General features: G+C 46.1%; 1 protein-coding gene across 1 annotated transcript in view; it reads right to left on the bottom strand.

Annotated features, from left to right (window-relative positions):
- FGGY (FGGY carbohydrate kinase domain containing) overlaps positions 1-26371 on the bottom strand; it is a 352569-nt gene that overhangs the window by 14877 nt on the left and 311321 nt on the right. The window lies entirely within an intron of this gene.

Here is a 26371-nt window from a genome sequence, read left to right as displayed (position 1 = left end):
AACATTTATTGGGCATTTACCATGGCCCATCACTGTATTAAATACTTTACCTATTTGATGTCCCCAATTGAAAGATGAGGAATCACACATTTTTGGAAACTGTACTTTTTTCTTTTTTCTTATTTGGAACCTGTATTCTTAACCATGTACTATGGCTTAACCAAGGTTTTGGTGATGTACAGATCATAATTCAAAACCTAGCTCTGCCATTTAACACTCTGAGACTCAATTTCTTCATTTTAGAAATGCGGACGTAAATACCTATGTCATAGGCTGGTTGTGTGGACTAATGCTTTAGAAGTATAGCTACTATTATTATTACTATTACTAATTATCCATCAAGTGAAACAAACTTTATTTTCTTAGAAACTTTACCAAAAACTAAGAGTTCCCATGTATATATCTAAGTGTATGCTTCAGGTTGGTGGGGTGGGTAGGCTCGGGAAGGTGTTAGGGTTCAATATTTCCATGGCTTATGATCATTTCCAGGCAATTGTTCCTCCATCTGCAAGCAAATGCTCTGCTCCTCTGAGGCTGGCACCACCTAATGATGGAGATACAATCAAGTCCACCTCCCTTGCTGTCACCACCAGCCTCTTGCCCGCATCCCTATGCCAAACGAGGCTAAGGCCCAGGTCGCAGTTTCCCTATTCACCTGGAGGTTTGTCATTATCATGGAAGATCTCAGCATCTGTTTATTCCATCCAATGCTGACTCTCATGGGTTTCAAAATGTTTCCAACTCCAGGAACTTTCATCTCCACTTTACTTCAGCACTCACTCCCACAACCATACCCTGAAAGTATCATCCATGAGAGGGCGATACTTATGTCTATTCCAATAGTTTAATAGCCACTTTCTCACTTAGCCCAGTTTTCACACGTGCCCCAGCCTTCTAACCAAATGTCCTCCCCCACCTAATGGTAATCTCCAGAACCTCAATCCATCCTTCTTTCAATCCATACACTCCTTCTGCCCCAAATTTCTTCCATGGCTGGGGTAGAGTGCGTCATCGACTTCATCAAACACACCGACCAACCAGAATCACCACTAATGCTCTTTTAGTTGCCAAATTCAACTGGTATCTCTAATTCACAAACATCATTTAGCCAGGGCATTTTTCATTTATGGATGTAAGGGAGAAACTTTGTTTAAGATGGAGCAGGCTACCCGGGCAGGCGTGGCTCAGTGGTTGAGCATCGACCTAGGATCCAGGAGATCGCGGTTCGATTCCTGGTCAGGGCACATGCTGGGGCTGTGGGCTGGATCCCCAGTCGGGGGTGTGCAGGAGGCAGCCGATCAATGACTCTCTCATCATTGATGTTTCTATCTCTCTCTCCCTCTCCCTTCCTCTCTATGAAATCAATAAAGATATTAAAAAAAAAAAAAAAAAAAGATGGAGCAGGACAATGGGAGACTGCAACTCAAGAATGTGAGACATCCTAAAAGCTCTCAAAGTCTGAACACCTTGGAAATTTACACTGCCCGCTTCAAAGTTAATTCCTTACTGGCAAGATTCTTTGGCCAGCAGATCTGGAATTATAATTGGCAGCAAAGAATAAAAATGTGATGGTATTAACACAGGGCACAAAGATTGAGCTGTAAGGGATGTTGGGTAGTCACTAGTTTCAGTTTCTTTGGGTTGAGGCTGGTAGATAACCAAATTATCTCAGACACAAGGTATCTATCCATCCATCCGTCTCTCCACACTCCTTAAAGTTCCCTGTTTTGGATTTCCAACTCTCCTAGGCCAGAGCTATATTAGAGATAGGACTTGGATACCCTTATCTTACATTTAGGGCTGGCCTTAGACGGGCTTACAGAACAAAAGTCCCTCTGGCTAAGCCAGAATTGTTTTCAAACCAACTTTAGGAGGAAAAAAACAAGAGAGGTTGAATCTGAAGCCAAGAGCTGGGGAGGCCAAGGAGAGCACCAAAGCACCAAAACACCAAAACAAGAGACAGGCTGGAAGGCAGCTGCAAAGCCAGCAGGGTAGGGAGGAAGCGGAGGTCAGATGGAGAGAGGGCGAGGCATGCAATGCAAGTCCAGGAGAGATCATTGTGGTGTCCTTTTAAACTGATGTAAGATCTTTTCTGTATTCCCAAAGCCCTATGGTTTCCCTCTGTCTTAGCACTTAGCACACAGTAAGATAAATGTCTGTTTATTGATATGTCTCCCCAACTAGACTATGAGACCTGAGAATATAGAGGCCATTGATTTTTATCAGTGTTCCCAGCAACTGATATGTGACTCTTCCATGCATGCTGTGAGAATAAGAGAATGAATGAGTAGAAGGATGGATGAATGAAGGAAGGAATCAGGGGTGTGCTATCTAAATAAAGCAATGTTAGGATCTCCCTCAGGTTTTTTTTTCTGAATTTCCTGTCAGGTCAATATATTCTTCATTGTCAGGTGTCACAGAGACAAGATCATGAACTCTGGACTGCCTAGACTGAAACTCAGGCTCTTCTAAATAAATGGCTCGGGCTATTTGTACCTGTGGGCTAATCTCTATGTGCTTCAGTTTACTCATCTGTAAAATAGAAATAATAGAGTTATTGAGAAAATACATGCAAACCATCAAATTAGTGCCTGACACAAGTAATAGCTTTAAAAAATTGAGCTATGTTTATTGTTATAATTGTCATACCCAACTCCCCCCAGCACTACACAGGGTCTTACAATGTTTTCTTGAGTGCCACTATTTAAAGGCAGCACTTCCTAATCTTGGGCTGCACGTAGCATGCTGCCTGGGCAGGGAAGCGATAAGGAACATAGAACGAAGGCACCATTCAACACCGAATACCAGCTGATGCCTCTGTTTAATGAGGGGAAGGAAGATAAACAATGAGCGGAGTGGCGGCCGTGGGGAATGAAAGTGGCAGGGGCTTCTGGGTTTAGAAACATGGAGTTTATTTCTGAGTTGGACGTCCAGGCCTTTTACCTAAAACAAACACGGAAAACAACAGCTCTTCCAGCTGTGTTTATGAGTATGAGCTTGCTCTGGATTTCACAAGACACAGGGAGTTCGGTCTGCTTCTCTCTGGTTACTAAATTATAGACAAGCACATGATGTGCTGGAAAGAGAACTGATCTGGGAGTCAGGAGGCTCCAGTCTTGGATTAGTCTTAGTCTGGGCTCTGTGACTTTGAATAAGTTGCTTCCTTTCTTTGGATCCCAGTTTCCTCTTTTCCAAAATGGGAAGTTTGAGCCAGATGATGTTAGTTTTATTGTTAAAACAATTAGTTATTGAGTACCTTGTGTGTGCCCAGGCACTTTACAAGGAACTGTGCTGCATTAGTGAACCCGACAGCTCTGATCCCTGACTTCATGAAACTCAGTGTACTGAAGAAATGCAGGTGTTATGGGAGAATATCAGAAGGAGACCAAACTAGTTTGGGGGCTTAGGAAACTACCTGAGGCAGTGGGAGATGGAGGGGGTCCTGCCAATAGGTGGGGCATTTCTTTCATTTTAAGAAATGTGAAGGGAAAAAGTTTGTGTCTAGATATAAGCAGTGGCGTGCTGATAAATGTTTAACAACTGGGTCTGCCAAAAAATAAAAGAAAAAGACTTGAATTGTAACATTTGCCCATTTCTGAGGTGTAAAGACTTCCACTGTGGCCAGTTTCAGGCTCACTGAACATGGAGCTGAGAAGAGATGCACACAATCACCTCTTGTGAGCAGGTGTGAGCCAGCTCCAGCACACCACTGGGTACGAGAACGTTAAAAGACTTGATGGCAGGTATCTTTCTACAGGCCTTTATTTTCTCTTTGAGGGAGCTGGTGGTTAAGAATAGAAGATCGTCTATTTGAATGTGAGAGGAAAGATGGGGCTGGGGAAAAAGGGAGTTTGAAATCAAAGCGGAAAATGAGAAATGGAGCTGACATACTAGGTTCCAATCAGGAAACAGATGGACACTCATGTTGGGTAACTGAAGTAAAACTTAATAAAGAGATTGTTTAAAAGGAAGTTTAGAAAAAGAGAGAAGTGCCCCATGACTAGCAACAGTAGGGAGCCATTACCAGCTCCTGGCCAGAAGGAGCAAGGGGAGGGAGTGTTTCCATCACCCAGAAAGAAAGCTGCAGGGAGAGGGCTACCTGCAGGAATTGTGGTCTAAGGTGGATGGACCAGCTAACAGTGGCAACTCAGCAAGAAGAGAGCTGGGGGAACAAATACCTTCCTTCTCCCCTCCAGGCTCTTGCTGGTGCCTTTCACTGGCCAAACCCAATTAGAAGCCAGCGGATAAGGGAGGCTGTCTAATGACAATATATAATGATAGAAGCCTGCTTAATGTTTGTATAGTGTTTTCTTACAGCGTTCAGTGGCCTGGAAGCAGGCATAAGTAAGGTAGAAAGCAGGCCTCATCCTGGATTGGGGTAAGATAAGAGCAACAGGGAAAAAATTAAAAAATAAAACAGCCATGTGGAGACTGGCCATGTGGTGAGAGAGAAGAGGGGTACGAGGAAGGTAAAGAGAAGCCTCCCAACCACCCTCCAAGGTGCACATTAACTCTGTCTTAGAGACAAGGAAACTGGAACTCAAAGCAGTCATGAGGCTTGCCGTGGATTCAGGAGCCAGGTCAGGATAGCTTGCAGGCATTTCCACTCTATGGTTCCACCTGCAAGCAAATCATGGTTTGACTGAATTGGGGGAAGGGGCACATTTCAATGTTCATTTCAGCTTTTAGTTGAACTGGAAGCATTACTGTGATTTTCTACCCCCAAACATAAACTCATGAATGCTGAAAAGTAAGGATGCCTTTGGGCACTGTCATCATGGATGCCTCTCCCACACGTACAAACTGGAAGGCGGATGAGGGACATGGAAGGGGGTCCATTATGAAATAAAAGTGCAGACAAGTTCCCAAGCACGCTCCTCTTCCTACTCCACAGCCCACGCCTGCCCCCGGCTCCCCTCTGGGCAGCACCTGGCCTCGTGGTAGGAGCAGAGGGGGAGAGAGAGCCCTGCGACTTCCCCGGGTGTCTCGTATAGAGATAGAGCCTTTGGGTATTCCCAGGGGCTTGGCACATGGCAAATGCTCAGTGATTATGGGCCTAATGGAATCTTTTAGGGACCATGTTTTCTGGGTCAAATATTCCACAGTCGGACAACAGGAGAAAAGATTAGGAAACAGAGCTGCGAAGCTGGGAACCGAGCACAGGGGCATTGGCAATAGCCAGGTTGGAATTCCTGTGGTGTGACCTGGGAGTCTAACTCTCTCTTGGGCTACTGATGACATTTCCTCATTTGTAAAATTGGCCGATACCTCCTGGGCAGTTGTGGGGATGAAAATGAGCCTGAGATGCAAAGCTCCTGGCACGTGCACGTGCTCAGCAGAAGCTGATTCCTCCCACTTCCCCGTCTCTCTCTGGTCCTCCCGTGATTGAGCCATTGCTTTCATTTCCCAGAATTGTCGCTTTTTCTTCTGCCACTGTCTTCCATTCGCAGAAGATAGAAGTGGTTTTCCTACAGTTTCCCAACCATGATTATCTAAGGGTTTTCTGGTTGTTATGTTTTGGTCACTTTTGGGCCCTGATGACCCTAGGTGACCATTCTGCGGAAACCGCGACATTTTGGATCAGGGCTTTTTTCCCAGTTTTGAATAAACACAGAGAGCTTTTTTTTTTTTACCTTTTATTTCAACTCTCGTTTGCCATCTGGTGCCTGGTTTGGCTGCATCTGTGTTTGCTTAATGACTTTAAGCGAAGGCCGAGTTTACATATGGGAAGAAGGAGAAGGCTCTGCTGATTTCTTCCATATGTTCATTTATTCATATATTGTGATTTTTGTAACCTCACCAGCGTAGATCCCTTCAGACAATCCTCACACTGCTCCTTGGAGGCCCGCTTCTTTGTGTGTTCAGCTGGGCGTTTCCGTGAGAACGTTTTTGCAATACCCATTCCTTTAGTATAGCTCAGGGGGGCTTTTAGATGGCCACAAAATTAAGGTTCCTGAAGGTTCTTCCATTTTGAATGGAGGTGGCTCACTTGATTTAGGTGATTCTATGGAAGAGACCTGGATTCGGGGCCCTTCTCTCACTTGTAAATGGTGCGAATTCAATCAAGTTCTATATCCACTCCCGTCCTCAGTTTACTCATCGCTAACCAAGAGGCTGGGGCTAGGTTTCTCTGACACCTGAGAATCGCTTTCCCTCATCCAGTCTCCTCCTCTGCCTCTGGCGCTGGGTTTCTTCTGGCTCTTACAGGTTAGCCCATGATGTCCCAGCACGTGTCTTCCCTCCTCTCAGCTCCTGAGCAGGGGTGCGTTTGGGGGGAAATCCAAGAGAGGCATCCCACCTTCTGCATAACACATGAGTGAAAGAGGGTGAGACCTACTTCTTGTTTTGTAAACAGTCAGCATGATTTCTCCTCTATAGTATACTTGGGGTTCAGTGGAGTGCGAAGGCTCGTAAGCTCCAGAGATAGGACCTGGGCTAGGAACCTGCCAGTTCTCTTAGCAGCTTGTGGCCCTGAGCAGCTTTCTTAATTTTCCTACACCTTATCTTCCTTCTCTGTGAAACTGAGTCATGTCTGCCCTGAAAGGATGGTAAGTGCATGAGTGATCATTAATTCTAGCATGGTGTTTGCATGGAGCAAGTGCTCTTAGGTTTGGTTACCTCTGTGTCCAGCGGATTCAGTGGTGAAATGGGACAGTGCTGAGCATGCCTCGGAGAAGGAAAACGACAACACAGAGAAGACCACAAAATCAAAGCCAGGACTAGAACTCGGGACTCGGGACTCCCTGGCTGCAGATCTTCCTCATGAGCTTAAGAAGGGTCAGGAGAAAATGGAGGGCTGGGGAGTAGAAGATTCTCAAGGGGCCAGGAATGCGTGCAGGGGTGGGGAGAGCGAGTGGAGCTCTTTTTGTGAATGTCCTCAAATCACTCTAAGGGGTTCTCTCCTTCCTTTCCTCTCTCCCCCCCGCACCCCAAGCCCATCTTGCATCACCTGTTCCTGGGAGAGTGAAACCTAAAAGAACAAAACTTCTGGATATGGCCAGATAGGCAGGTTAGGCTGTATTTGGTAGCCTGGGCAGGAAAGCTTTGCTAGTTTATTTGCATTAGTCAAATTAATCTCCGCCAGATAATCAAGAAATAATGTGTTAGGTTAGAAGCAAGGACAGTATAAGAAATTATCTCGTTCACAGCCTCCCCTGGGCCCTCTGTGCTTGGAAGGTTGAGAAGAGCTTCGTGGCAAGAGCAGCTCAGACGGCTGTCCCCTTGAATCCTGTCTGTCTGTCGGAGAGCAGTCAGCACCTGAGAGATGAGGGCTCTCTCCTCCCCCAGACCCTTTCAGGAACGGAGGAAGGGAGGGTCCCGGCATTCCTGAGCCCGCACTGCCTCATGTTATTTATGGTACCTATGTATGTATGGTATGCTATGTATGACATGCATGTATGATCTGTATGTGTGTGTGTGTGTGCATGCATGCATGTATGCAGCTTGTACGTTATGGCTTAGCTGACGTTCAGAGTGTGTGCAGACATTAATGAGGGGAAGGATGGAGAGGAGGCATCCAGCAGAGGAGAGAGCCACGTAGGGGAAGGGCAGACGACACACCGAGGAATGAGAAGGCCAGTGTGCCTGCAGCAGACAGAGCGAGGGCAGGTGCGGATAAGACAGCTGAGAGGCAGGCAGGGGCCACAGCGCTTGGACCTTGCAGTCTCCTTTCCCAAGCCAGAGGTGCCACCACCTTGCTCTGTCACATCCAGCCTGCCGGGGCCAGGAGCAGAGGTCCAGGGGAAGATTGGGAGGTGCGCACAGATATGACAGGTGCTCAGGAGGCTTTGGTGATGATTGTTGGGGGTGTTGGGGAGAAAGATGCAGAAATACTAAAGAATATTTAGATTTCACGGCCTATATATCTGCCCCACTTAGGCAGAGGCAGAGTGAGGACTGGGACTTAGGGCTGTTTCTAGCTTCCTTAGATCTGACAGGGCTTATTCAGGGTCGGTGGGTAACAGGAGAGGCAGGGCCTCAGCCTGGCCCACTGCTGTTCAGAGGACAATAGCTACCAGAAAAGGACATTCAAGAGAAACAGTGTTGCAAAGATTCCTCACAGACCTGGCCAAAGTTTACACCACCAGTCATGCGGGTTGAAGCTCCATTATTCAGTAAGAAATGGATTTGTCCCTGTAAATGCTACAAGATCTGGCATTTACAGCTGAGATGTGAAGGCACTTTTTTTTTTTTTTTTTTTTTTAAGCAGCAAAAGCTCTGACAACCTGGGAGTTTAAATGCACCCGCTGGACACCCAATACAGTTTGTGTAACTCACAGCTTTCCACAGAGACTCCTCCGTTTCCTTAAGGTGGTGAGGAGAAGACGGAAAGACAGGAAAATGCATGTCAATGAGGCCATGAAAAAACACTAGGACCCTTGTGCACAGACATCTTGGAGCAAGAAACTACGATGCTTGGAACCACATAAGCCTTTGTGTGGGTGCATGGGGTGGGGGGCTCCACGGAGGAAAGGACCAGGATATGGACAGGAAATTCAAGGGCTGCTTAGCAGCTTTTCAAGTCTGGAATGGAGATGAGAAGGCCCATTTAAATCAGAAACTGGAAGGAAATTTCCTCCATGTCCCACTCTCACTCATCCCCACCAGATTCCCACCCGGGGACCAGGTCTTCCTTCTGTCCTTGTGGAAGAGACGGAAATGGAAATAAGAACCCTCACTGCTCATGGAGCGCACATTAGTAACAGTGGCTGACATTTTCAGTGCCCTGTGTTTGGCACCAAAGTAAGAGCACACATGCCACCTTATCTCGTCAATATTCATAACAACCGCAAAAGATGGATATCATCCCTATTTTCTGGGGGCAGAGGTGAACAGAAGTTAAGGAACTTGCTCAAGAACACCCAGGCTGTTCAGAGGACAATAGCTATCAGTGTGGTGGATCCAGGATTCAAAGCCAGATAGTAGAATCCATTTGCTTACTGAGTGGTATACCTAAGAGCAGGATGGGGGGAGCTGTTCACACAAGGTGTGGGTGATGGGGTTGGGGGGCACTGTCTGTAGAGAATTAAAACCTAACAATTAGACCAGCTAAAAGGTCCATCTGCTTTTTATTATTGCATGTATTGATGCATTGGCAATATGTAGGTGGTAAAATCTCCTTTCCAAGGCAAACTCTCCCACCAACACATCTGCCCCTGCTGCCCACAAACCACTGGCATAACCACTCTGGAAGGCAGGGATTACTACTCACATTTTTTAGATCTTAAATGCCATCCAAACACTCCCATCATACCCTATACCACCTCCCCGTTAAGCCCTGATAACAAGTATTGGTTATATGATATTTTTTTATTGTCTGTTTTGCCACTGGAACATCAACTCCATGAGTAGGGGCTGTGTCCACAGTTCTTGTTGAAGCTCAGGGCTTAACAGGTTGATGGTGCTCCCCCAATAAATATTTGCTGAATGAACAGATGAGTACATGGGCAACCTAAAGTGTCACCTCCGTGAAGTTTTCCTTGAGGGACGAAGGGCCCAGGCTCTTCTGAGAGGAGGCTGTGATAGCAAGCTGGCCCTCTTCCCTCCAAGGCAGCCCAGGAAGTTCTCTCCCAGGTGGGAAGAGCAGAGGTCTGAGTGTAGCTTTGAGCTTCAGGGCGCCCAACCTTCCTCCTTATGGAACCACTATTTCCAGGAAGAGAAGACACCCCTCTTGGGACTAATACTTTGAGAACTGATAGATACTGAACCTGCCTAGAGCCAGAAACTGCTTAGGCTTTGGTACAGACTTTGGATTATCTTGAAGACCATGTAATCCTAGATTAAGATCTAGATACAGGAGATCCCTGCGTGTTCTGTAAAGAGAGAAACTGATGTTTTTTTGGCACGATTCTAAGCTGTTACATAAACGTATCTCTGCAAACATCTCTATGACCTGGGATGTTGTTTTTATTTTTGAAATGGGAGCGTATTGGTTTATATGTTCATTAAAACTAAGATGTGTTTTGCTAAAGGGCTACGGAACTGGCATCCCCACGGTAGGCCACGTCAAACCCATCTGTTGAACAAGGCTGTAATCCTCAGTAAAACAGTCTTGAGATTGTGCTGTATCACATCTCCCTTTTTGATCCTTCAAGATGTGTTTTTGTATTTTTTCCCTAAAACTAAAATGATGTTCCAGGCGACCTTTCTGGGTGGTCCAACCCATGAGAGAAGAGCTCCCAGGTCTCCTGAGAGGTAGGTCATGGCGAGGTCAGTCCTCACGCTCAAAGCCAGCATCCAGGAGAGAGGCCGCATGAACTGCACAGTGAGGGGACACACCGTGGCATAGACGCTCTGGCAGCCCCGCTGGCCATGCGTAGTAATCAACGGAATGGCTTAGAATTTACATGGAGGCAGGTAGAAAACTGGCGAAGATGACATCAGATGGAAAGTCTCCTGACCCCCAAGTCTACCATGATATATTTGAAAAGTTCTGTGGTGTTAGGAGAAGGGACTTAAAGGGGAAGATCCCCAGTGAGTGGGTGACACCAAAAAGCTTGCCCATCTCTATGGCTCACTACCTGGAATTTTCATCATACAAGACAGTGTATCCAGAAGACAAATGTTTACACATTCATTATGTTTAACAAGGAGGGATTAGGGGATAGTCAACGTTCTAGAAGGCATCTTCATCATATCAACTAACTACAGGATGGGGGTGTCTAGGGAGAGGTTCCAAAGGGGTGGGTGGGATGTGGGAGAGAGAAGTGTAGACAAGAAGCAAAGTGAGGGAGCAAGAAGAAAAAAGATACTGTGCAGCCTTTGGTACCTCATGGGGTGAGAGAGAATAGAGTCCAAGGGGGTGGGCTTTGGAAGTATTTTTCTTTTCCCCAATAATCTTCCTTTCCTTTTCCACTGTCTCCCCTTCCTTCCTTCCTTCCTTCCTTCCTTCCTTCCTTCCTTCCTTCCTTCCTTCCTTCCTTCCTTCCTTCCTTCCTTCCTTCCTTCCTTCCTTCCTTCCTTCCTTCCTTCCCTCCCTTCTTATACGTTTACTGAACATCTACTATGTGCTGATCGTGATCTTATATTCTAGCAGTCACTGTTGAGCAAAATCAGCATGGTCCCCATTCTTGGGAACCTTAGAGCCTTGCAGAGGAGACAGTAAACAAATATTCACAAAAATACCTATAATGCTGGATTACACTAAGTGCTGTGGACTGGAGGTACAAAGGGCTATAGCGTACTATGTGAGGAACCCTAGCTTAGATTGAAGGGACCAGGGAATACTTCTCTCAGTAAGTGACGTTTAAGCTCATGCATGAAGGGAGAGGAAGACTTCGGTCAAGAAAAAGTTGGTGATTGGGTGGAGGGGTAGCTTTACAGCCACGGGAATAAGAGAAATAATTATGACAGTGATGACAATAACAATAGGTGGAACTCCTTGAGCAGTTATTATGTGCCAATCACTGCTCTAAAGATCTAAAAACAATTCATTTAACCCTCACATCAATTCTGTGAATTAATTATTGTTATTGTCCCCAGTTTTCAGATAAAAAGGAGGCACAGAAAAGTGGAGTAACTTGTCTAAAATCACACAGCTGGGAGGTACGGAAACCCAGGTAAAACTCAGGCTCATCTGGCTCCAGCAAAGAAAGGCCATTGGAGGAAATGAACAACAAGGCACACTCAGATCCTCAGGGGCCCTGTGATAGGTTCTAGAATTTTTCCTAAATTAAGGGTGGAAACCCACTGCAAGAGTTCTAGGGGGTGAAACTGGCATTTTTTCTTGTACCCTCTCTGGTTCCAGTGAGAGAGCGAGCAGGCCAGGAGCATGAGGCCGGTCGGGAGAATACTGCAGTGATCCAGGCAGGAGTAACGGTTTGCATGAAATAACCAACCAACCCGCTAAACTGCTTAACGCCTGCCTTCCCTCCACCTGTCTTTCCCTCTGTTTCCACTGCTCTCTCTGCCCTCCCACCCTGTCCCCTTTCTGCAAAAGGCAGAGGACACAGTGACAAGACTTCACCCCTGTTCCCTCTGCCAAGCGGCAGACAGGCTCTGGCACCCCTTCATCTTCCCCGAGGCACCCTCCCTGCTTCCCCACCCGACCCGGGACCACCCTCTTCCAGGCCTGCGTGCGGAGAGGGCGCAGCTGTTGGGATCTAGAACAACTCCCAGCTGTTCTCCCAACGTTTCTCAAGTGTTTCTGAGTGTCAATGCCTCTAATTAGTTAAAATAGGAAGGGGGGTGGTAAACAGAGGAGCAAGAGAGAGGCCTAATTTTAGCTGTAGCCAAAAGGACTTTCCCCTAAATACTCTGTGATCTCAAAATACTCAGCTAAGAGCATGTGGACGCTGCAGGGACAGGATTTAAAAAGCTACAGAGGAACATTCAAAGGCCACGTGGGGCAGCCCCTGCCTTCCCGTGTGGTTTGATCCCCAAGGGGAAGGGAATGAAAACAGACTGAATCCTTACTCTGTGCCAGGCACCGTGCTGGGCACATTGTGTGCATCCACTCAACAATTCATTTCCCCCTCGCAGCCCCAGGTTACCCTTTTACAGATGAGGAAACTGAGGCTTGGCTGAGTTGAAGTTACTCTGTCCAAGACAACACAACTGACCGGAGAGCTGGGATTTCAGCCTGGGTTTCTCTGGCTTCCCTGTGTCTAGCATGAAGAAGATGAGGTCTTGAATCCAGGACAGATGGGGCACTGGGCAGACAGCACAAGCAGAGCCTCAGGGCAGAGCTTCAGAGCAAAAACCCAGAGGATGCTGCTTCTCAGAACACTCAGCAGCATCGCCATAGGAACTGGCACAGACCACTCCGGGCCCTGACATTCTCCCATCCTGAAACCCCTCCCAGGCCTCACAAGATGTGCTGCAGGAAGGACCAGGCTGTCACTGACAATTTACAGGTAGATAAATCATTTGGCGAAGGCCCCCTGCCCCTCACTCCGGCAACAAAGACCCCTGCTTTCTGCAATCAAAGAAGATGCAGTATTGGGTGAAGGAATCTGAACTGGCTGATCCCCCCCTCCCCACCCTTCTTAAGGTTACGGTGGAATCTGGGCTCCTTCAGAAAAGAGGCCACCTGGTAGGACTCATCACGTCAACTTCCTTCATCTCAGTTCAAGCTTAAAAGGCCTCTTCACGGGGAAGCTCCCCCGTGAGGTTTTCCACGCACATCTGGAGACTGTCCACAATGGGCCTTTGAAGCGGCCTGCAGCATTCCGGGAAGTCCGCCTCACTGGGCTGCAGTTTAAAGAGCAGGAGCCCACATTTATTTTTCTTTCCCGCCTTCTTTGACAAAACTCCCCCCAGTGGTTTGTGGGCATTGGCCAAGCAGCCCTGATGTTCAGCTCACGACTCCCAGGGCCGCAGTCTTAAAGCAAAACAACAACGCAGCAGAGTCTCAGGCAGCACGGGAGCCAGAGGGGCTGTTTACGGGCCTGGCTCCTCCGCCAGACTCTGAGTCGTGCCTTAGTCATCTTATAGCAGAAAGAAAAAGGACTGTGGGCTCGAGCAGCATTGTCCCATCGCTTAGCACTGGTGACACTTCGTCAAGTCACTTAAACTTTCTGATATTTGAAATGAGCTCACAGTGCCTGCCTTGTACGGAGTATTAAATGTTCCAAGAGGTGGGCGAGAAAATCACGTGGCGCACTGTCTGACGTGGACTTTACAGGGCTGTGCTGTCCCCAGGTCCTCCTCCCTCACCTAGGCCAGCAGCTGCTCATTCTGGACAATTCAACTCGGCGATGGTCTGCTCCTCTGGCAATGTCTCACCTCCCTCCTGCTTAGGCTGCTTTAGGTACATGTCTTCTGTGGTTCAACACCCCCATCCTCCAATCCGTAGTTCACTGTTGTTTCCATTTAAAGCATATGCTCACCATGCCCTCTCCCACCACAGTAATAACCGGAGACATACGAGGTCTTTCATTTTCACTTACTCTCTACACTAAGGACAATGCCTCATACATTGATGTGCTCAGTGAATATCAACTGACTACTTAATTTAACAAATATTTATTAAGTACCTACTCTGAGTCAAGTACTATTCTAGTTACATAAAATAGAGCAGTAAATAAAACAGACACAGCCCTACTTTCATAAGTTCACATCCTTGTAAGAAAATCAAGGAATACATTAAGGAATATAGAGGGACTTCCAGTTACAGCTCCAATATGTAAAGAGTACATAAGTCATTACTCCCATTCTTACAACAAAAAAACAGCCAACTGATCTTGCCTAGAATTTTGGGAGAACTGAGGTTATAGGGAAAACCACCACGCTGGGACCTGGAGAGACAGCAGAATCCAGACAGTCACCGTTGAGGTCTCCTTACCTAGAGAAGAAGCCACGGGAACCATGAACTTGTAGGGACATGTAAGTGGTTGTTTCGATGAAGTGCTGGGGGCTTAGTGTGGCCTAGCATAGACTGAGACACTTCTGGGGCTGCAGTCAGAGTGGGGGGCCCAAACTTTCATGAGTTTTACTTCTAGGAACCTTACCAGGGTCTCATTGTGAAGAGGCGAGAATCATCCCCTTTTGGCTCTAGCAGGAGGAGGGAAAGTGTAAACACTGTGAAATATTCGAGAGAGTTCTCTATAACAAAGGTCTGCTCTTCAGGGGAAAAGACTTTATCAGAGCCTCATTCCACCCAGGGGAGGATATCTCTCCAACTCGAGCCCCTTCTAGCCTTCCTGTTTCACCACAGAGGAAGGGGAAAAGGTATGAAACACTTGTGAAGGTCACAGCCCAAGGACACAGGCCCCCTAAAAGCTAAGATTCAATCAAAAGATTATAGAGTGCTCTCCCTTTTCCACACCTTAAAACCACACCAACAGGGATACAGTATAATAACAGTGGATTGCAGGTGAAAGAGCCGTAAGAGGCAGACTCTCTCTAAGGAGTTCTTGGGGAAGCCCAAAGACGGAGGAGCAATTTAAACTTAAAACAAGCAGCAGAAGAAAAGCAAGAAGAAGAAAGGAATAACACAGACTAGAAATCAATGAAACTGAACACTGGAAAACAATAGAGAACATCTATGACACCAAAAACTAGTTCTTTGAAAAGATCAATATGATTGATAAACCTTTAGCCAGGCTAACCAAGATAAAAAGAGAGAAGACACAAGTTACTAATATCAGACGTTAGAGAGAGGTCATCATTACTGATCCCATGGACATTAGTCAGATAATAAAAGAACCCCATGAGCAACTCTATGCCCACACACTTGATAACTTAGAGAAAACTGACTATTTCCTTAAAAGATGCAAACTACCAAAATCAACATAAGGAGAAACAAACAATCTGAATAGAGCTATATCTGTTAAAGAAATTAAATTGATAATTAATAACCTTCCCCAAACACAAAGTACTAGGTCTAGATGGTTTTGCTAGTAAATTCTACCAAACATTTAAGAAAGAAATATACCAATTTACTATCTCCTTTAGAAAAACAGAAGTAGAAGAAAGACATCCTAACTCACTGTGCAGCCAGCATTCTCTAATACCTCAACCAGGTAAAGACATTACAAAAAGGAAATTAAAAAACCAATCTATCTCATGAATATCAATGCAAAGTCCTCAATATTAAATTAGCAAATCCAATCCAATCCAACATACATTTCACTAAAGAAGATAAACAGATGACAAAGAGCATATGAAAAGATGCTACGCATCACCTTCCGTTAGGGAAGTACAAATTAAAACAACGAGATACTACTACACGCCTGTTAGAGTAGCCAACATCCAAAAAACTGACAACACCAAATGCTGACGAGGATGTGGAGTGAACGGAGCTCTTATTCTGGTGGCAACGCAAAATAGTACAGCCACTTTGGAAGACAGATCGGCCGTGTATAACACACTTAAACAGTCTTACCATACGGCCCAGCAATTATGTTCCCAGGTGTTCACCCAACTGGTTTGAAAACTTATGTCCACACAAAAACCTGAATAATCACCCAACACTGGAGGCAACCAGGGTGTCCTTCAGTAGGTGAATGAATAAACAAATTGGTACTTATTAGTGGAGCACTAATAAGTACATATAGAAATATTTATACAAGAGTATATAGCCAGGTTAGTATACACACATATGTGTCCTTGCACTGTCAGCTGGGAGGGCCTAGGAGCAATAACAGCTCAGTAGAATAAGCACACTTACTGTCCAGATCTTGGTTTCTAATACCATTCTCCAATAAAAAAAAAAGTCAGGAGTCCTTGGAGGACTGATTTATTCAAGGGCTGGGGCAGGTAATACATAAGATGAGCCTGGAATACCTTGTAGTGCCAGAAAGTAAGTAAGTTAATAAAACACAAAAGATGACCCTCCCATGCAGAAGAATTCCAAATGGATTTAGATATTCCAGCCCAAGGAAATGAAACCTAACTCCCACTTCTTAAGCGTGGGCTGCACACAGACTTCCTTTCAGAGAGGACAGTACAGAAACTAGAAAAACACAGAATAATTTTACAGTGTGAAACTTAACTCTACCTCAGCCAGGTGTCTAGGTCAACACCAACAGTGATAAGTCCTGCTGATAATGTACCCTTGATATCCTGTGATGAGAATGCTACCTTATATCTGTGGTCTTACTCCCCCGAAACTTCAACTCCAGTGTAATCACGAGAAAAACAGGAGACAAATCCCAGTTGAGGGCTATTCTACAAAATCTCTAACCAGTACTCCTTGAAACTGTCAAGGCCATCAAAACCCAGAGGAGCCTAAGGAGACATAACTAAATATAATCTAATATCCTGGACGGGATCCTGGAACACGTTAAGGACATTGGGTCTACACTAAAGAAATCTGAATAACGTATGGACTTCCGTTAATAATACTGCGTCAAGATGGGTTCATCAGTGATGCCAAATGTACCACACTAATGTAAGCTGATAAAAAGGGAAACTGGGTATCGGGTCTACAAAAACTCTCTGTGTATCTTCACATTTTTTCTGTAAATAAAAAACTGTTCTAAAAATAAAGTGTATTAAAATAATACATGTACATACATACAAATGCACATGTCAGGTGGTGGTAACTACTAGAGAAAAGAATTGAGTAGGGTGAGGGGGGTGAAGAATGACAGGAGTGGGGCAGGTAGCCTGTAGGGTGGCCGGGAGGGGCATTTCTCTGATAAAGTGACATTTGAGCAGAGACCTGAAGGGAATGAGGGTGTGAACCACGTACATATGTAGGGGAAGCGGAATCCATGTGCAGGGAACCGCAGGTATGGAAGCCTGAGGTGGGAGTGTGCTGAGCACGTGGAAAGAGCGAGAAGGGGCCAGGGTAGGAGGAGGAGCCTGGGTGAGGGGGAGAAGAGATGAAGTCAGAAGGGGGGGGGCGGCCAGGCCCGGCGGGCCTTGTTGGCCAGAGTAAAGACTAAAGAAATGAATCAATAAATGAGATGAATGGAAACTCTTCATCTTGAAATGCATTCTAGGTACTGCAGCCTTTTAAAAATGTTAAATGAAATACATAATGCGCCATCCTCCCCCAAGCACGCACAAATGTTCTATCACAATAACGCCGGAGTCTCTTAGCCTGAAACTGTTCCAGTGAGACCCTCTGGTCCTGTAGAAGCAGTCTAAGACATGTCACCTCCCCTCTGAAACAAAATTTGAGACTGTTTCTAGACGGGCAAAGTGAAATGAAGGCTGGAGGCCAATTTTTCACATAATTCAATTTCAAAAAGAAACTTACATATGCCTGAAATCTTTAGATAATGGAAAGAAAAGTGGATTTTCCTCTCTTCGTTATTAAAGTAATCGACTCAAACTCTCATTTCATTTTGTACACGTAGGCACAGCCCAGAGTCTGTAATTAGTTTCAAACCACCGAAGTAGAAACAGAATTAAAACCTCAACTATCGGAAGGACCTTCTTTCCCTTGACATATTTGGCTTTCAATGGCTAGAGGCAGAAGGCACAAGTCCAAAAAGCAAGCTCATGACAGGGACTCATTTCAAAAACAAAACAAAATAACTTGCGAAGTTTGCCTGGGGTGGGTCCAGTATGAGCTCCTTACCTGCTTCCTTCTCCATCCCTGTTTCCAGTTCTGCGTAATGAGAGAAGGGACCCTGAACGATGGTGAAATCCCCCATCTCAGAGGACAGCCCACCATAGTAAGAGAGACACAGGACGCTCAGCTCTTTCAGAGATTTGACCAATAAGGATGAAACCTACAACACTTCCCAGTGAACTTCCCTTTAACCAGAAAGTTGCCTGTACAAAGCCATGCTACTGTGTGAGGTGGGAGTAAAACGTGGATCTCTCCATAGTGGGATTTGATCGCAGAATATCTTGGTTTATTTATGGGTAGCCGGTGCCATAATCAACCACTGGCCACATCTTTGGGGAGTTAACCTCTCAGAACCTCAGTTTCTTCATCTGTAAAATGACAATTATAATGCCTGCCTGCAAAGCCCTTATCAAGATGAAATGAAATACTGTCCCTAAAATGCCTAGAACTGGGTCTGACCTATAAGAAATGATTAACATGCATTGCTTTCTTTTATAAACATACTTATACAACCTATATTTGCGCCCAGCATGGATCTGGCAAATAGCAGCCTCGATAAATATTTGCTGAGTAACTGTCTGAATGAAATATCTCCAGGGAGTCTTCAATGATTCATTATGTAATGATACTTAATAACAACCATTTATTGAACACTTGCTGCTGACCAGGTGCTGTGATATGTGCTCACATACAGCACTTCACTGAGTTCTCACAACCTCCTAATGAGGTGGTCTTCTTTTAGCACCACTTTGCAAACCAAGGGCTGAGATGGAGCAGTTTTTCTAGGATGACACAGCTGGCAAGTGGCAGAACTGGATTTGGATTTTGAACCCATATCCTTCTGATTTCAGAAACCACACCCTTAACTGCTACAACATCTCATGCAATATTTTCGAGCACTTTTTTTAAGGCACTTTGACTTTTTTGGTTAAGAAAGACTTAACTAGGGTGAAGAATTCTTTTTGCTGCTCCCCAGAATAGCCTTATCTGGTGGGACTGGCAGCTGCCAGGAACAGGTGGGAGTGGGGCAGCTGCCAGAGATCGGCCCTTGAGAAGGTGGCTGAATAAGCTGTCCAGTTCTGTTCTCCTCTGGGTAAACTTACCTTAGAGGAAGTGTAAAAGCAACCAAGAATATAGACTCAGGGCCAACCTGCCTGAGTTCAAAGCTTCATTTCTCTATTTACCAGCTGTGTGACCACAGCCATGTTACTTCACCTCTCTGTGCCTCAGTCTCCCCATCTATACAAAGGGGATAACAATCTACCCTATTTCATGGGGTTTCTATGAAGATGAAATGAGTTAACCCTATATAGGAAACAGCTATGAGAATACAGAAAGTGCTGGCACACAGAAGTATTTACATGTTATCTGTAATTATTATTATCACCTCCCAGAGTTGATGGGAAGACACAATGAGATGCTGTATAACTCAACCAGCATATAATTCTTCCATTTTCCCTCCTTCGCACAGTGCATTTTTAGCAGTGGAACCATGACCTGAACCTCAATCTTCAGACTCCAAGTCCTATGGTCCTCAGGTATGGCTGCCTAGCAGTAAGGTGTAAACTGCACTGGTCACGGCCCTCTGAGTCCATCCACGTGCCCATCTGTCTTTGCCATGTCCTCTTCAGGCATCCGTCACCCAAGGTCCAGTGCCTCAATCCAAGGTTTCCACACAACTGTGCATCACACTTCTGGGTTCATACTACCTCCTCCTTCCTGTCCTTCCCCACTCCCATCCAGCCTGACTCTGTTCACAGAATAATTTCTTTCCTTACGGCATCCCCTGCTCAAAAGCGCTCCTTAGCTCCCCATTGCCGGTGGTGGGAGGTATCAGACTGGTCCACATGGTATCGAGCTCTAATTTCTTATAGTCTCCATCTAAGTCCATGAATAATTGATTAGAGATAACAGCGTCAGAACAAGCTGGGCTAGTTTTACAGGAAGAACCTAAATTATATTGTGGGGGCACACTATAAAACCCCAACCACAAGCCCGTGTCCACAGAAGAAAGTAACAACACAGAAGGAAGCATGTGAAACATTTCTAACTTTTCCATTAATATTTGATGGCTATAATCTAAGCGTCAGTGTTCTCATTTGCAAAACAGGGTAATAGGTACATCACGGAATGGTTGGCAGGGTTGGAGGAAAGGATGTGTACAGAAGGCACAGTCAGCAATCCTGCACTTAAATGTTATCATAATTATCATTATTATTATTCTGTACCCCAGGCCTCCCTCCCTGGCCTTCAAAGTCCTGCAACATGTGTCCCCACTCCATACCCATTTTGATTTCCACAGTTCTCTGGGATTTGCTGGACCTGTCCCTTTGAGACATTTCACTTCTGTCTTCTCTCTGTGGTTCCTTTCCTCACTCCACGATGCCCAAATCTGAGCTTCCCCTCTCTAAACTCTGCCCCAACTTCAAGGCCCAGTTTACACTGGGCCGTCTCCAGGAAATTGTCCACACACCCCATATCCTGGCTCATTTTCTTGTCTGAATTCACACCCACTTAAGATCTGTACTAAATAATTTAACTTTTCAAATGCCTACTGTTCTAATAATTTAGTTTATTTTCCAATTAGATTGTAACCCTTTCTCGAGCAACCACTGAGATACTTTTCTTTAATGTTAGCTTTCAGCATAAAACAAATGTTTCCCAAGTCCCAGCAACATTTCCTCTGAGGGGTCCCAAATGGAGATAACTGGGAGCTTGGAGGTCAGGAGTGGTTTCCCATCTTTTAAATGAAGATAATGATACCAACCTCATAGGACTGTTTGATGGATTGAGATAATAGCTATAAAACTTCCCAGAAGTCTGCTGAATTGAAAATACAATCTGACAGAAGAGAAGGAGAGGGCAGTTGGAATTGATAGGAGGCAGAAGAGAAAGGAATACCATGGGGGAGTGCAAAGGACTGCTAACCAGGCAGATGCGTTTAGCATCTCCTATATATCAGGCACAGTGCTAGGCACTTTATAGCTGGTCTATACAGGATACTGGTGAAGAGCATGTGTTTAGAGTCAGGCTATCGGTTCAATCCTAGTTCTATCTATTACCAGCCATGTGACCTCAGTTAACCTACTTAAAATGCCTATGACTTATTTTCTCCATCCTGACACTGGGATCGTTTGAAGCAGGACTTGGCATATTTTCTGTAAAGGGCCACAGAGTAAACATTTTAGGGTTTGTGGGCCACACAGTTTCTGTTGCAACCACTCAACTTGCAGTGTAGCATGAGAGCAGCCACAAGAGAGTATGTGACTTAATGGTCATCACTGTGTTCCAGTAAGACATTGTTTGCAAAAACAGGCAGTGAGCAAGAACTGGCCCACAGGAGTGGTCTGCCAACCTCTGATACAGAATCTACCTCCTCGAGGCCAAAGAGGGTTTTAAGTTCATGCTCTTAGAACGGTGCCCCGCACACAGTAATTGCTCCACAAATGTTAGCTGCTGTTACTATCATGAACCCATGGAATGGGTGTTAGAATGGCCTTTAATAGGAAGAAAACTCAAGCTCAGAAATAACCAAGTGACGTCTCTAAGATCTGACCTGTTGCAACAGCAGCAGAGTCAGACTCAGGGCACCTGGACTTGTCCGACTCTAAAGTATGTTGTTTTTCCACTGCAATTTTTGTCAACTTCAAAGATCTTATCAGAACCAAGACCTTATTTCATAGACCTGAAAGGAACCTTGCTCTAGTCTTCTGTCTCCAAGTGTTTGGGGACTTGGCTGAAACACTGGTGACACACTGAAGGATGGAATGGGGCCTGGGATCCAAACGAGCATTGGAAAGCCCCCGACTATTTCCTGTGACTCCTGCTCCCAGTCATGGGGGAACAGGTGTGGAGTCCATGGTCCCCACCGTCCCAGGTGCTCCCGCAGCCTCAGCCTTCCTTGGCTCCCTGTCGGTTCCCTATGACACCGATGGCTGGGTCAGCTGCCTTTGGAGAGCCCTAATTAAGTGCACAAATGGGGCAGCCTTCCCAAATCCCACATCAGTTCTGCTCTGGAATGCCAGAACTTTTCCACCATGGAAAATGCTTCATGCCCTGACTCTTAACAAACCCAGCGAATTCAGATGCACTTTGGGGGGGAAGGGGCATGAATTCCAAGCTGTTATATGAGAAAGCAAGGAAATAAAGGGCTTTTCTTGAAAGGAGGAAACAAAGGGCATCCAGAAATGTCACCAAAAGGCCCTGCAAAGTCTCCAGCTTGTCCCGAGTTGTTCTCTGTCTGACGGCCTTGAAAGTGTGATTTATGGAACTGTTCCTGGGGGTCACTGATTGGCTTCTTAAACCTGCGACTCTGAAGCCGGTACAGCCAAGATTTCTTTCCACGTGTCAAATACATGGAATAAAAAGTAAAAACAATGCCCATCAACTGGCATAGACTTTGTACATTTCAAAACTGTCCACCTATCAGACTTGCTATTTCTCCTCCTTCCCTGCCCTTTCCTGCTCCAGTTCTCTCACTCTAAAGCCCAGTCTACCAGTTGGTCCATTCCAGGGAAAGCCTGTCTGGTTCTGCAGGGAGAAGACACCAGAATGGCTGGTTCTGTGCACGTGGATTTCACAGCAATCGGCTGCCTGCTTTATGTTTAATTCCACATCTTTGGGAGTAAAACCACTTAGGTGACAATCCCCCAAAGGCACCGCCTGCTGTCTGTTTCCAGAGTTCAGTGGACCATTGTGTTGACCTGTTTCCTCTCATCAAAGGACAGAAAGCAGCTTGGCCTTCAACCTGATGCTCCTACAAGACAATGCAATGGTGGAAGCCATTGAACTGGGAGTCACACGAATTCACCCACCACTAGTTCTCTGAAGCCCAGGCTGACACCCCCCCCGGGCCTCTGGCAGGACAGGGGCAGCCTTCCATTTGGCCACCATGGGCTTCCTGCCCAGGAAAGCAGCAGCCCCTGTGGGCTCGCTGCCTCAGGAGAGATGAAGGGTGTTTAATGGGGGTGGCCATATCTTATTCTCCCAATAAGCTTGTCATTGAGTCCTAGACACTTTTAATGATCAGTTATTAATAATTATGCCAGGACAGGAGGTATAAGCTGGGTCTGTGCTGGATGCAGGGTCTTCCCTTCTCAGGACTCTGGATGGTAGGGAGCTTTGGAGAAATGACTGTCACTGGCCCTTCTCTTCTAGGATCCTAGGAAATGGGGCTGTTTCAGCCTCTGAATTTTTATTTTGGTGCCTTTATTCTGTGCTGCCTCTTCTAACAGACTCCACTAGACTTTAGACTTCACAAAATCAAAGATAGCCCTAGAAAATACTGGAGTGTACAATGGATACGAACTGTGTGTGGTGGAGACTTTCTGATGCTGGTGGATGGGGAAGCTTCACTTCCACAAGCAGGAAGGGCCACCGTCTTAGACAGCTCAGAAGTTCTCAGACTTTGAACCAATGAAATACCCAAACCTTTGGGAGACCTGCAAAAACTTGTCAGCTTTTCATTTGGCCACATAAGGCCCTTACCATTTACTCTGGCCATGATATCATAAAAACAACAACAAAAGACTACCATGATCTCAGAATAAGGGGAAATCATTTAAACTGTCTATATTGAGCTTTGTTGAAAACTTGTACACTGCCCTTAGCTTTTCATTTCCTGTGGAGTAGTGAAACTTTGTTAAGGACCTGACACGAGGGCCACTTCATGGGTGTGTCCCCTGTGTACATACCAGGACCCCATACAAGGAAGGGCCCAAGCTTGGGGCTTAGTGACCTGCAGTTGCTGTCTTGAAATTCTTAAGAATTTTACCTTTGAATTGTGTGCCTTGTAAATGAAGGCTGATGGATGGGACAGTGGAGCATGGGCTGGGGGAAGGGGTCTACTGCTTTTCTTTTCTAGGGCTGATTCGAGGCTGTTTCCTGCCTGCGGTGCCCTATTCCACATCCCCAGTACTGACCAGGAACCCCTGGTGGTGACAAGGTTACACAGGGTGGGAGGGAGTGTAGGGACAAGCACAGGTGTGGGGAGAGCCAGGCCAGGTGGTGAGCCTGCAATGTTTCAGGGTGGGGCAAGGCAGTGGCTCTCCCTGTCACCTCCCACTGCCACGGAGTGTTGGGTTAACAACTGGGAAGCTGAGAACCCCTGAGGGTCACCTGTCAGCTATGAGTTGAGGCGGCAGGCCTGTGGGAAGGGGGGAGGGGAGACTTCTCTGGCATGGACCAGGGTCCAACATTTCATTTTGCACCAGGTCCCATAAATTATGCCGCCATCCCTGCCTGCAGTAGCCCTCCAATGACACTGGAGCAGCGATTTTCAACCGGTGTGCTGCAAGAATTTTTAAAACACGCAATACCTCACTATTTAGTCGGGGGCACTGGCCTCTTTCCCCTTAGATTGTCAAATAAAACAATGACAGCAACCAACACAACAATAGCCATTCGGTGTGAATGAATCAAAACTATATCTTTTTTTTTGGGTCCGATTGGCAAATATATATAGTTTTTGATGTCCCACAGAATTTTAGTAATTGGCTGATATGCGCCATGAAATGAAGGTAAAAATTGCTGAATTGGAGAACTCCTCGACCAGCTTACAGAGCCTTGCCCCTGAAGAGCTCCTCCACTCCTCTCACTTGTAAGCAATCCTTTAAGGAATGGCCGCAAGGCCCACATGTCCTTGTGGAAGCATATTTCCCCAGAGGCTAGCACTGGGTTGCTGGCAGCCACTGTATTCTTGGCTGGGCCTGGAGAGCTCATTGTCACCCTTATCACCCTTCACTGGTGGGTGGCATGTCACAGGCTAGAAAGCACCCTGCCACTGTGTGGTGTGCATGTGTGCGCAGTGATCTCTAGACTGATGAACTTGAAAGAGCTTATACTTTGGATTTTCAGACAAATCTAGGTTCAGGTCCCAACTCTCCCTTTTTGGCTGTGTGGCTTTGAACAAGTGGTTTGTTTTTCTAGACTTCAAATTCCTTGTTTGTAAACGGAGATGCTAACATATCTACCTACCTCACATAACCTAATTTAAAGATTAATTGTGATTATACCACAGCATGTTACCTGGTGATCAATGAACATCCCCCCTTTTCCTCTTCATTATCTGCACCAGAGAGATGAGGAAGGGCGACTGGGGGCAGGGCACTGTCTCAGCTGGGGAAGCCCACCCATAGGGGCCGAGCCAGCCATCCTCCTGGTCCAGGGGCCTTTCCATTGTTCCAGAGGCGGCACTGCCTTGGAGGAAAAGCCTGGGCAGGTGAGCAGCAGCAGCTCTGGAAACGCAAGGACCCGCTGCTCAAGCAATGAGATTTGAGCACACAGGATTAGTTTTGGCAGGTGAGAAGACATACTGAAATGGGGGATACACATTGGGGGGGAAGGTAAAAGCATCAACTACAAACACGACCACTTTTCCATCTCTCTCACATGCTAGTCCTGCCTTCGGAGACGCTGGCCGACCATCTGCTGCTGCAGTGCAAAGGCTCAGGAGGGCAGCAGGCATGTTGCCCGGATTCTAGTCTCCGGGTTTCTCTCTATAACCTTGGGAGTATCACCCACCACTTTGGAACCAAGTGTCCCCATGTTTTAAATGCACTGGACTAGGTGACTTGTTAAAGTCTTCTAGCTTGGATACTCTTTTAAGTTCGAGAAAGGAGAGCTATAAAAACACATTCTGTAACAAGCTGGGGCGTGACCACTGAGCTTCGATGGGCACCTTTGAAGCAGTGGCTTTAGGAAGGCTTGTCCTGGTCCTGGGATGCTGGTCCCTCCAGCAGGTCCATTTGTGGAGGCTCCCCATGACTGACTGTCTGATAATTCCTGCATTCCTGCTCACACCCAAGGCCCCTCATTCAAATGGGCTGTGGCTGACTCCACGAAGAGGGACAGACTCAGCCATCGGCAAACAGAAGGAGCACAGTGGGCTGTTGTGGCGAGCATTCTGGGGAGTACTATTTATGGCCGTGTTTGGGTTTACCCTAGGCCTAGTACACAGGGTACAGCTGAAACTGGCCTCAGCTGAAAATACTCTCTTGTTTCTCAGGGCAAAATTTCCAAACTTTTATATGCAGCCTGTCAGCTCCAGGCCTACTGCCCTGCCTCTGCCTCCTCTGGTCTCCCACCTCCCACCTCTCTTCTCCTCCCCCTCCCCCTTTCCTACCCGCTCCTTCCTGGCCTCTGAATCATTCCCAACAGAGGCAGGACATACATTAACAGCACATCATTAGGGATCTGGAGATGGACAGGCCTGGGCTCCAATTCCAGATCCTCTATTTTATAGTTACGTGACCTTGGGCAAGTCACTTAACTTCTGACCCTCAGTTTCGTGAGGTGAAAACTGAAAATAATACAATCTACCCAAAAAACTGTTTTAAGAATTAAAATGATGTATATCGCTAAAGATAAATCCTGATGGAACATTCTTAATTATGTTTTTCCTCT

This window comes from Miniopterus natalensis, chromosome 9 (genome assembly GCF_054644295.1).
Source record: "Miniopterus natalensis isolate mMinNat1 chromosome 9, mMinNat1.hap1, whole genome shotgun sequence".
In the NCBI taxonomy this organism is placed as follows: Eukaryota; Metazoa; Chordata; class Mammalia; order Chiroptera; family Miniopteridae; genus Miniopterus; species Miniopterus natalensis.
Note: the sequence above shows the minus strand (reverse complement) of the source record. Positions and strands in the feature narration are given on the sequence as shown.